At 50.5% G+C, this 13,016-nt stretch overlaps 1 protein-coding gene and 1 non-coding gene across 11 annotated transcripts in view; one reads left to right on the plus strand and one right to left on the minus strand.

Moving 5' to 3' along the window:
- The window catches only part of MEGF11 (multiple EGF like domains 11), a 351,654-nt gene that overhangs the window by 328,537 nt on the left and 10,101 nt on the right, over positions 1-13,016 (minus strand). The gene's annotated exons all lie outside the window — the stretch shown is intronic.
- On the plus strand, positions 5,603-5,707 carry LOC123945224. The gene has a single exon (XR_006819125.1). It is a non-coding gene; the product is annotated as a small nucleolar RNA U13 (small nucleolar RNA).

The following is a 13,016-nucleotide window of genomic DNA, read 5'->3' on the forward strand; positions in this document are numbered from 1 at the left end:
GATCCCATGGCTAAATAAGTTTAACAAAGAGTTAAACAAAGAGGCGCCTGTGTGGCTCAGTGGGTTAAAGCCTCTGCCTTCGGCTCAGGTCATGGTCTCGGGGGTCCTGGGATCGAGCCCGGCATCGGGCTCTCTGCTCAGCGGGGAGCCTGCTTCTTCCTCTCTCTCTGCCTGCCTCTCTGCCTACTTGTGATCTCTATCTGTCAAATGAATAAATAAAATCTTAAAAAAAAAAAAAAGAGTTAAACAAAGCAATCCAGTCCATTTCCTGCAGGATTTCTCAGAGCCTTTATAGGGCCTTCTATATATAACTAGTGTTCCCTAGAACACAGGTGGGAAATATCAAGGTGCATTAGACCCGCAGGCACAGAGGAGCCCTCTTACGTGCTTCACTGGGCCCCAGAGCAGGACTTTCCAGAGATTGTAACCCAAGTGAAAGGAGGTGCTGCCGATGAGCCCAGCTGGGTGTGTGCGAGTTGCCAGAAGACAGAAGGAGATCAGACAGAATCTGCTGAGGGAGTTGGGGCAATTATGGGGAGCGTTAAGGCTGCTGGACAATGACTGGGTCAGAACACGAGCTGTCACCAACGCCAAGAGACATATGAGAGCTTCCCTGGACCCGGCCCTCCGGGTTCCCAAATTATGTCGGAGCCCAGTGAAACTTGATTTGGAGGAGGGAGAGGCTTGTTTTTCCTGCACAGGCGGACCCTGAGCACTGTACAAGAACAGATGCTCCAACCCTCTCCGGAGCCATGAACTGAGCTGCTGATTCAAGCTCTCTCCCCACCTCTCCCTTCCTTGCTGGTCCTCCATCCCTGGGCCCCTTCTGTGCTCACAACAGCTTCCCTGGCAGCTTCACGAGCCCTTTGGGTGGCTATACGCACGCTTAATCACTACTTCCTCTCCACCCTTCTCCCACTAGGTAGTGAGGCTTTGGGCAAAGAAAAGCAAGTAAGAGAAAAATAACTTGCTTTCTGAAAGCTGGAAATGCATCTGTTTATTATCCTCAAATAGCAACTAATCCTCATTGAGCACTTACTGTGTGCCAAGCTCCATGCTGTGTAATTACCCACATATGCTCTTCACAACAGCCCCGAGAGCTAGGGTCTGTTTTACACCCCATTTTGAAAATGGGCAAACTGAGGCACCTGGAGGGGAAGGGATTGGGGCCGCATCCGCTAAATGAGTGATCCTGACTTCTGAGCCTAGGCAGGGGGAAACTGGAGATCCCTGCTCAGAACCACTCCACTGAACTGCCCCCAGCAAGCAGCTCCGGTCAGAAGCCTGCAGAGCTGAACCTCCCCTAGTGGCTGGCCTTGAGGGGCAAGCATGGCCCAGGGGCTGGCAGCCAGGACACACCAACACCCCTAGGCTGTAGAAACCATCCCTAGCAACCCCAGCCATTCCCCCAGAGCCACCAACTAACCATTTGCCTTTACGCCCCGCTCCCTCTCCCCCTAGTCCCGGTCACAGGTCACCCGGGAGTGGATTCTGATCCTTACACCTCCAGTCTCTGGGGAAGGACGGGGAGTTTTATTAGGGGAGCTGTGGGCCAGCTAGGTGCCATACTTCCTGCCTGATTTACTTAACCACCCAACAACCCTGCTAGGTGAGTAATAAGATTGCCATTTTACAGATGAGGAAACTGAGGCTCAGTTTAAGACTCGTGCTGCTAATGAGGATCCCAAGTGTCTTTCCATAGTAACACCCCCTCTAGGGTCAACAAAGGCAGGTGTGACCCCGGGAGAGACAAATACCACCTCCGTTTTACACGGTGCTGACACACAAACAGGGTAGACGCTCAGCTATTACTAATACAAACTACAGCTTTGCAGATTATGTGCCAGGCCCCTTGCTAAGCACTTAGCATGTATTATCACATTCAATCCTCTACAACACTGGAAGAGAAGCACCGTCATTACCGTTCTCACTGTACACACGGGGAGCTAAAAGCAATTACCCAGAGTCACTGCAGTAAATGCCTGCCCAGTAGCCATACCCCTTCTTCATTCCCAGAGTGCCCCACTTTCACTGAGGGGCCCACTCCTCTCCAGCAGGACTCAGAGAAACAGAACCTGAGTGAATTGTCATTACTCGAGCCAATCCTGGTAATCCCTTCCATCATGCCAGGAATTGGTTTAGGAAGGAGTGTGTGACCCATGAGGAAAGTCTGCTAGAGGGCTTCTGGAAAAGGTTTCTTTGCTCTTAAAAGGAGATGCCCCATAAGAGATGGACATCCCCCTTCTTTCACTGGATATTGTCATTCCTGAGTGTGATGCCTGGAACCACAGCAGCCACCTCACCACCATGAGGCACTAGCATGCCGATGAGCCAACACACTGAGGAGAAGCAGCCAGAGAGGTAGAAAGGAACTGGCTGCTTCTTGGTTAAGCCCTTAGGGTCATGCTTTGCTGTTACTTGCAGCTGAACTGATAGAGCCAAAGGGAAGGTGATCTTCCATCTCTCTGGCTCTAGATTTGGACCTAGACTGAGTTCACGCCCAGAACTTGTATCTGATGCTACTCTGAAGATTGGACATCAGAAAAAAAATTAAAAATAAATTTAAATATATATATGTATGTATGTATGTATGTATTTATATGAATATGTATTCATATATATATATATATATATGAATAAAGATTAGATATGAGATCGTCAACCGAGACAGACCCAGAACGGTTCTGTCCCCTCCACCTTGGGCCTGCCCAATCCAATCCCAGGTAGCATAAGCCAGGGCCCAAGCCCAGCCTGGCCACCCAACCGTGACTCCAAGCCCCGAAGAACCAGGACCTGAACAGGGGCGCTCAGCGGACGCCTCGTAATGAGAGAAAGATCCTAGAGCCAGCCCCTGCCCCTTGGGAACCAAGTCTCGTTTCATTTTCTACTCCTCCCGCCTTCCCCCGCTGCTGCCCCATAAATCTCCAGTTTATTAATCCTTTACATGAAGCAGTTGGTGCTGGATCCTGATTTACTCCCTGTTCATAAAACTCGGAGATATTAAAGGTGGAAATTACCCAGAAGGACACAGAGCCTCCACTGGGGAGCCCCAGAGCACTGCCTGGCCCCTAACCAGGCCCTCTCTGCCCCGCCCACCTTCAGAGCTCAGGATCTGGTGATGTCATTGCATTGCCCTCCCCCCATCCCCACCCAGCCAAGACAGAAGGGGCTCTTCTCTGTCCTCACACAGCTCTCAACCCCGACTTGGCACACAGCAGGATAGGGGGCACCACTGTCTCTATTAAAAACCATTTCAGAGTCTCCTACTTTTTGAAGATTTTCCTCTCTTTAAATCCTTTTTGCTATCCATGTGAGAAGAGGGGGGCAAAAGTAGGGAGCTGATTAAAACAACTGAAATGCCGAAATATGTAATAAATCCAGAAACAGGACCAGGAAGAAATTGGAGACTTTTATTAAATGACTTTACCCACCCAGGTGTTTCCAGGGCCAGGGACCATCCTTATTCCTCAAGCCTCTAAGGGCCCTTCAATATCCCTTTACCCCAATGCTCCCCAGGCCCCACCAACTGCTCAGACCACTGATGGTCCCTCAAATCCAACAGAGCCGGGTTCCTCTTAACAACACCCTGGGTGGGTCTCCAGCCCACCTGCTGAGATCCCACACCTCACAGTCCACCCCCAAATTAGCTGCCAAATCCCACCTCTTCCCTGCAGGTTGGAGAAAGCCACAGGCAGTCCTCAGGGTCTCATACTAAGGGCAAGGACTCTCCCAGTTCAGTAGAAAACGTATCTTTAGCCCAACAATATTCCAGGAATGGCAGAGGGTACTGGGTCCCTGCCTGAGCAGGCCCCTTCTCCCGAGGCTCTCACCTTGCTTTTAAAGTTACAAGACTATCATAAGCAGAGTGTCAGGGAAGCAGAAACACGGGTCGCTTAGCCCGAAGGAGGGAGGGGAATTCAGGGAAGGCTTCCTGGAGGAGAGAGTGTCTGAGCTGAATTGTGAAGGATGAGTGAGTCACAGGGAAGGGCACTCATCAGAAAACAGCACGAGACACGGCGTGGAGGTGTGGAGCAGCATTGCGTGTTCTCGGGGAGAGGTGGGGTAGGGAGACTTGATCCAGGGAGGCAGTGGGGCCTTGACTGCTGGGCTAGTGAATTTTGACTTTAACCCAAGGGCAACGAGGAACCATTAAAGGGTTTCCAACAGGACAGGGACATGGTCCAGTTTGCACTTTAGAAAGATGCTTCTCCCTGCCATGGGGAGGGTGGACCAGGGAGGGACCACAAGGGAGGAAGGAGGCCATGACAGGCAAAAGATGGAGAAGGTTCGAGGCAAGAGGGCTCCTGAGCAAGGAGCCCCTAAGCCGCTTACCCCAGTTACACAACTCACAGTTCAAGGTTTGAACTCCAAGCTCACCCACAGACAGACCCAAGTCTGGCTCCGGGTTGCATCACCTCTCTGGCCTCAGTCTCCTCATCTGGACAGTGGGATAACAGGAGGACCTCCATCACAGGGTGGTTTGGAGACCTGAGTGAGACAATCCTTAAAGAAGCTGGCACCTCACACTCTGCCATGCACAGCCGTCACCCTACATGGCTCAATGCTGTCTGGAGGGCAGGCTGCCCGTCCAGCGCTTCCTGCCTCTGCGACTTTGTGGCCCCTTCCCAGGGACGGCAGGGAGAGGCGCACTCCTGAATGATAAGTGAACCACTGAACCGATCTTTTTGTCTGGGTGGGTATGAATTATAGCAGGAAGCTTCTTGGGTAGGTGTCTTCTGTGGCATTAGATGTATCATTAATTATGTATTAAGTGTTTGAAAGGAAAAGACATCAGTAGCCTATAGGATGTATTTGCATGGTAATAGAGGATTGATTAGATGCAGTATCTATACTGAGGGCTGTTGGGATTTAGGTCCCCGGGCTTCGTGGTGGTGGTAAATTACAACCACGAAAGTCTCTGCAATTGTAAATAATGGTGTCCCAACAGTTGGCGGGACTCTCGGTGCCTGCTGATGAGAACCACACGGCAAAGAACGGGGAAGCAGGGGAGGACCAGGCCCCACCTGCTGTGGGTCTCTGGCTGTCCAGGCAGGCAACCGCCACCCCCTCAGCCCAGCCCTGTGCCAGGCTAGAAACCTGCCCAGCTCGGTCTGCAGATACTCCAGAGAAAGCCTCGAAGCCGCTTCCCAAACCTGGATTTTGCTAACGGCTCTTCTCCAATTCCCTCTGGGAGTGAGATGCTCAAGTAGAAAGAAGATGCATGTGTTGCTTCTCAAACTGCAGGCTGTGTGTCCCCTTTTAATGAGGAGATAGGGAGAGCTGGAGGAGAGCCGCCCCCACCCCTGGAGAGATGAAGGCCACCAGAACCCCTGTCGTCTGGTGCCCAGGCGTGCCTCCCACAGGCGGCAAGGACAGGTTCCTACCGGAACAGCAGGGATGATCAGAACAGGCAGCATGGGGCGCCTGGGTGACTCAGTGGGTTAAGCCTCTGCCTTCCGCTCAGGTCATGATCCCAGAGTCCTGGGATCGAGCCCCACATCGGGCTCTCTGCTCAGCAGGGAGCCTGCTTCCTCCTCCCTCTCTCTGCCTGCCTCTCTGCCTACTTGTGATCTCTGTCTGTCAAATAAATTTAAAAAAAAGGATCCTTTTGTAGTTCATAAGCATGATGATTGGGTTTTCACGCTTCTGTGTGATATGTACCACCCCATAAACCTTGTTACGACCTAGGCACATTACCCATCTGACGTGAAAAAAAAAAAATAATAAATAAATTAATTAATTAATTTAAAAAAAAAATGTAAAAAAAAAAAAAAGAACAGGCAGCATGAGAGCTTACGCCGGCCCACGTCAAAGCCCACTGCATGGATGAACTCGCTTCAGCTTCCAAGCAGCTGTGTGCATTAGGTGCTATCATAACCCACTGTCCAGGCAGGTAAACTGAGGCACAGAGAGAGCTCCCCTTGACACCAGCATCACTCACTCACTTCCCTTCTCCAGTCTATCACTTCAGTGCACCTCTTTACTGAGACCCTCCCTAACCGCTCTATTTTACACCCCACCCACCCACCCCATCCCTTCACCTTTCCGGCTTTTTCTGCACATGGCTTGTCACCTTCAAATCTGCTCTGTCACCTACTAACTGACTTCGGTTTTAGCCTGGCTCCCTCCACTAGAACGGAAGCTCCCCAAGGGATGGAGTTCGGTCTGTCTTGTCCTGTTTACTGCTCCATCCTACCAGCTAAATGAGCCAGGTACAGATCAATAAAGTGTTCAACAAACATTTTGTCACCTGCCTGAGGTCACCCAGCTTTTAGATGGCAGAGCTGGGGCTCAAACCCCAGGAGCTCCAGGCCCTGACCTGGTCAGTGCTCTGAACCGCCATGCGTCACTGTGCTGGAGGGGTTGTGTTTTCCCCAATTTCACACGCTGAAGCCCTGACCCCCCACTGTGGCTGGATTTGGATTAAGAAAGTAGCTGAGGTCAAATGAGGTCATAGGGTGAGGTGCTGATCTGATAGGATTAGCGTCCTTATGAGAGATGCCAGCACAAGCTTGAGAGCTGTCCTCCCTCTCTGTCTCTCTCTCTCTCTGCATCTCCCTCCCTCCCTGAGACAGAGCACATACCCAGGAAAGGCCACGTGAGCACATGGCGAGAAGGTAGCCATCTGCTAGCCAGGAAGAGAGCTCCAGAAACCAAATTGGCTCAAATCCTGCTCTTAGACTTCCAGCCTCCAGAACTGAGAGAAAATGACTCTGTGTTTCAGTCAGCCAGGCTACGGTAGCTTGTTACGGCAGCCCGAGCAGGCTAACGTACCCTGTCCTAGCTGAGCAGGTATCTCACCTGCTCCAGAAAGCCGGTGGTTCCCCACTGCCTGCAGGGAAAGATCCAGACCAGCACCTGGCCCTCACAGTGCACTAATTAATTGGCTAACGGCGGCTGGATCGGACCCCATTTAGATGCCTTCCCAGATCTGCTCGGTAGCACCTGCCTCCTGGACCGTCGGCCTTCTCCACGGTGAGCCGCTACTGCTCACACCTGGTCTCATCAACCACCACGGGCTGTCTCGGCCACCCTGGAGGTCAGGAGCAGCTCCAGCACCCAGGTTCGACCCACCGGACCCCCAGAGCTGCTGGCGGCTCACACCACTTCCGACTCAGCCGAGTGCCATGCCACAGGGTCTGGCTACCCACAGGGGAGGACTTCCTTCCCTTACCCCAAGGAGGGGAAAACCAAGATGGTGGCAGGTAAACTCTCCCTCCCACCATCAAACTCTCCTGAGTCACAGTGGACCCACTTGGGCTCCACACACATCCCTCCTGTCCAAGCAACCACTTTGTTTCGTCATGGAGCTGTGGCCAGCTGACATTTGCTTTTCCTCCCCTCTTGTCTCTCTGCCCCTTTCCCCACACTCTCCTCACCCGGAGACTGCTCCCCTACCTACCCACCAACCTGGATAGCACTAGCACCAAGTTCTGCCTCAAACTCTGTTTTCTGGGGAGCCCCAGATCTGCTCAGCCGCGGATGGCCCCTGATGTCCAGCAGGGCTTCACTTAAAGTAAAGACATACAAGAGAAGACAAAGGACTTGACTTTGAGAAGAAAACCAAATACTGCTGACCCTTCGATCAGGGGATTATGGAGACCTGGACCCTTGGAGGCCCCACACAAGCTTTCATGCTGCCTCTGCACATGTTTTCACCCATGTGTCCTTGGGACTTGAAGGGATTCGAGGCCATCGTCTATCGCCTGTGGCTCGTCTAAAGAGCAGCTGATGAGCAATTTATACTAGAGTGTAAAAGACTTTCTCTAGAACCTCTGTTTTCTAATGGAGCCCATGGGAACTGGAGATGCTAACACTCAGTCTTTATTATGTTCAAGGGACTAAGCTAAGCCCTTTACCTTCATTGTTCATTTCATCTTCACAACAGCCTGAGGTAGCATTATTAGTATAAAGTACCAGTATTGTTCCCCTTTTACAGATGAGAGAAAAGGTTCTCAGACAACCTAGAACTTGTAGGTTGCCCAAAACCATGCAGCCAGGACTCAAACCCATATCTAAAGGAGAGAATGTCACATACAGTGATGGCCGATACGGAAGACACTTCAGGGGCACAGGCCCGCTGGGGAAGCTTTTGGGGTTGATGGTTTCTTCCGCATTAGAGATATCATCAATCGTGCACCAGGTGTTTGGAAAGAAAAGACCTGTTTTGCTCCTTGGCCTCCCCCCCAGCCCTGGCCCTCAGTCCACCCCCAGGCAGGAATGGGTATAAGGCTACTGAAAACCCAAGGTGGCCCAGGCGACAAGTCAGACTGTACCTGTCCCTGCTATGCTGTGACATAGTTGCCTCTGGTCAGAAGCAACCAGCCACGGAATAAGAAAGCCTTCTCCCCGGAAATGCACCTCGCAGGGTCCCAGGGCCTGTACCCACTGAACTGGTCCCCCTTGTAGACGGAAGGGAAAATGGGGTTCTGGGGCTTCTGGGGCTTCCATCCTCCCTGGGGCCCCCAATTCCGAGAGGGAATTCTGGACCAAAAAGAAAAAGAGAAAATGCCGCAATTCTTAACACAACGACCTTCAAGAAGAGCAACTACATTTTACCTTGAAAAAGGCAGAACCCAGAGCAGAGTCTATGTAGACAATGCAAATGATATGCATGTGATATGCAAACCCGCATGCAAATAACGCAGAGAGTAGGCCGGCGGAGGTGCCGGAGGTGCCGGGTGCCTCTAGAGGGAGTTAGAGGGAAGCTTGGACAGGGGAGTTAGGAGGCCAGGAGCCCCAAGTCAGGGACCATGGAAAAGCTTGCAGGGGAACTCTCCGTGGGGTACACAGAGCCCTTCCTATCCCACCAGCCTTGCACTACATACACACCCATGCACACCGTCACACACACAACCAGTCACCATACAGGCACACACCTCACAGCACAACACACAGAACACAACTCACAGAAACACACACTGCCACAGAAACACTGACACACAGACACTGACACACACAAAGGCAGGCAGACTCCCACGCACACTCACCCACTCCACCCAGTACTCAAACACAAACACGAGGGTGAAAAAGCAGACACACATGCAGACAAATACAGATACACAGCAACGCGGACACAAAGTCCCCCCACGCAAGCACGGACGTGCACATACCCATCCCCACCCCGTGCAGCCGGGCAGACAAATCCTTCTGGAAAAGAAAGAACTCTAGACATACTGAATCTCCACTCTGAACCAGGCAGGAGGAGGGAATTTTACGTCCTTATTTAATCTTTACGAGGCAACATTAAGAAGTGGGGGTGGGGGCACCTGGGTGACTGGGTCAGTTAAGTGGCTAACTCCTGATTTGGGCTCAGATCATGGTCTCAGGGTCGTGAGATTGAGCCCCACGTCGGGCTCTGTGCTGAGTGTGGACCCTGCTTCAAAATCTTTTTCCCTCTGGCCCTCCACTCCTGCTCTCTCTCTCCCCCCCCAAAAAAAGTGGGGGTGATTATCTCAATATTTACTGACAAGGAAAAACAGGCCCAAAGGTGGACTGATGGACCTAGTCAACAGCAGAACCCAGCTTCCATAATACCATGATGCTGTGATACTCTCCTCCTCCCACCCAGTGGAGTCCACCCTGGACAGTGGGACACAGAACTCACTGTCCACTCCACCCCCATCCACATCTCGGTCCTCCCTAGCCAGTCCTAACGCCCACCCAGCCCCCTCAGAGACACTCCTACCCTTCCATCATTTTGCGGGGATATGCTCCATGATGCAACCTCACATTCATTCTGGAAATCTACTGGGGGCGGAAGGAAATCACTTCTTTCAACTCAAATGGGATCCAGCACTGGATTTTCAGGAGCTGCCTGGCTCGGAGAGAACATTCACACTAGAAGAATGACTCTCTCCTGCAAAGTATACAAACTTGAAATGCCACCCTGCCCACCCCTTCCTACAAACACACACTCAAAAAGAAATGTGCTTTTCAGGGCAAGAATGAGTAAGATTTCTTCCTTCCTGCCATTAAGTCAGTGTGTCACCTTCGGCAAGACACTGTCCCCCACTCCCCCATCCCAGGGTCTGTTTCCTGATTTGCCTGTGAGAGGCAGGACAAGCGGATTCCCGAGTCCCCCTGACAGCACAAGCGTATGAGGCTGACAGTTGTCCCACAGTGTTCCCCAGCACTGTCCCCTGGCTTTGGGGACTCATCCCGGGACCTCCACGGGGGAAGGATAGGATCAGACACAACTTCAGGGTCAGGACTCACCTATCACCTCCAGGCCTCTAGCCTGCCAACGGGAGACATTTGGCACCTCCCTGGTAACCTCGAGAGTCTCAGAAGGAAGGCCAGCTGGGAGCTGGAGAACCTTAAAATATAATAAAGTCATGATTATGGGAGCGAGCGGGGAGGAGTGACAAAATGCAACATTGTTGGTTTTGAGTGTATTTAGGGCCTCAGACACTCTTTCCAAATTAATATTCATGGAGGCTGGTATGCCATTTATTTGCATATGTAGATTGTTGCTCATCTCCTGCAGGATAAAAAAGTTTTGGGGTGTTTTTAATTATTGTACGTATTCTAAGCTTGGATGATAAACCAGGCAGGTCAGGCAGGGAAAGGACATCTCCCAAGGGCAGAAGTGGGTTTTAAATAATTTTTGCTCTGGGGTGCCTGGGTGGCTTAGTAGGGTAAGTGTCTGATTTCTGCTCAGGTCATGGGATCGAGCCCTGCCTAGGGCTTCTTGCTCAGTGGGGAGTCTGCTTCTCCCTCTGCCCCCCCACCACATGTGCACACACACTCTCTCTCAAATAAATAAATAAAATCTTTAAATAATAAGAAGAGTTTGGGGCGCCTGGGTGGCTCAGTGGTTTAAGCCTCTGCCTTCAGCTCGGGTCATGATCTCAGGGTCCTGGGATCGAGCCCCACATCAGGCTTTCTGCTTGGCAGGAAGCCTGCTTCCCTCTCTCTCTCTGCCTGTCTCTCTGCCTACTTGTGATCTCTGTCTGTCAAATAAATAAATAAAATCTTTTAAAAATTTAAAAAAAAAAAGAGTTTTTGCTCTGAGGAAAGGTGGGTCCTAGATACACAGGAGTAAGTCACCCCTACCCTGACCCACAAAATCCATTCTAGAACAGCACTCCTGAGTCCTCCCATCAAGCTCTTACCTCAGGAAGCCTGACCACCACAGGTCCCCACACAAGCCCCTGGAAAACCAAGTCTGCCACTGTCACTCAAAGTCACCTTTGCGAGGCAAGCACCAGGCTTAGGGTATGACGTTGGGCAAGTCGCTCGCACTGTCTGGGCCCCTGTTTCTGACAACAATACTCTGCTTTGAAGAGTTGTTGTGAAACACAAACCAGATTACTACAGAGACGGATGGATAGCACTGGCCACGCAATATTACCGAAGTATTTAACACTATAAACTGTACACTTAAAAATGGTTAAGACAGTAAATTTTATGTTATGTTTATTTACCCCAATAAAAATGATTTTTTTTTAAACCCACAAACTTAAAAACAAATGAACCAAAAATACTGTTCACCCAAATGGGAAGTCCTAAAAAAGGTAAGCATCGTCAGGCGCCTGGGTGGCTCAGTGGGTTAAAGCCTCTGCCTTCGGCTCACGTTGTGATCCCAGGTCCTGGGATCGAGCCCCGCATCGGGCTCTCTGCTCAACGGGGAGCCTGCTTCCCCCTCTCTCTGCCTGCCTCTCTGCCTACTTGTGATCTCTGTCTGTCATATAAATAAAATAAAAATCCTTTAAAATAAAAAAAAAAGGGTAAGCACCGTTAAGGTACTTCTCCTGCAGGAACCAACCTATGCTCTTCCCAGGGGCCTTCACAGAAGGTTCTATCCCCTGGCATTGCCAGCCAAAGCCTCCCGAGGACCTGAGGGCCGTTATTTAGCTCTCTCTTGCTCTTCACTGGCATCTTTCCTCCTTTTTGCACAAATAGCTTGTCTTAACTGCCCCACCACTGTGAGAATTCAGAGTTCCTGATTATTCCAAAGTCCTTGGGCACTGATCGCTCAAAATGCATGAAGCCTGGTGAGGGTCTGTAGGTGGGAAGGCAGTGCAGCCTGGTGGGAAGTTCATGGGTTTGGAGTCATACAGACTTAGGTGGAAACCAGATGCTGCCAATGATCAACGGGACCCTGACCAGTCAATCTCTCTAGCCTCAACCTTCTCATCGGTACAATGAGATAATACCTACCTCTAGCGGACACATCTCCTGAAACAGCAGCACATAACAAAGGTTCAGAATGTGAACTTTTTTTTACTGTGATTGCTGAAAAATTAGCAGCAGCTCTAGCATGACTCAGACCACTGGGGGCGCTATTCAGAGAGCTCAACAGTTGGTCTCTTGGAGGGGTGCTCAAGGCTCTTCGAAGAATCAGGGTTGTTTTTCTTTCCAAAACCAAGCAGGGATACTGAGTCTCAATGCCCAGCTTTGCACCAAGGTCTGCTGTTGCACTAGAATTAAACAGAGCTCCTTTAATTGTGCGGGCTAATGAGAAAAAGCAGCATCCTACTACACAAGCGTTTTTGTGCCAAGGGCCAGCCAAATGACCCCCTGCAGGTTGTAGGGACAAAGGTTTCACAGTCATTCCGGTTGAGAAATGTAATAGGACAGGTGAGTCACCACAGGGCATGTGGCTGAGGAAGCAGCCAAAATGCCCCATGCAGCCAAAACCACAATCTGTAGCAAGGGGGTGATTTAATCTTAATGGAAAAACAGCATCTATCACGTCAAATTAATATTGTTAATTTGAATATTATTGGCTTTGTAGTTTGCATTTTAATTTATAAACTTGTTTGGAGTTTAATAATGGGTAAGAGTTATAAGCATATGTTATTTATGCCTGGTTTTTGTATTTATATATATTTAAATATTATTATATTAATAATTTAAGGCAATATTAGAGGTCTGGGAAGCTTTCTCCCCATTTAAAGTGGAACCATCTGTACATTTCTCAAGTCTTAAAACCATTGACCTGAAAATTAATGCAGAAACAAATCTGGGGAGGGGCCCCTGGGTGGCTCAGTCAGTTGAGCATCTGGCTT

This window comes from Meles meles, chromosome 6, assembly GCF_922984935.1.
Source record: "Meles meles chromosome 6, mMelMel3.1 paternal haplotype, whole genome shotgun sequence".
Taxonomy (NCBI): domain Eukaryota; kingdom Metazoa; phylum Chordata; class Mammalia; order Carnivora; family Mustelidae; genus Meles; species Meles meles.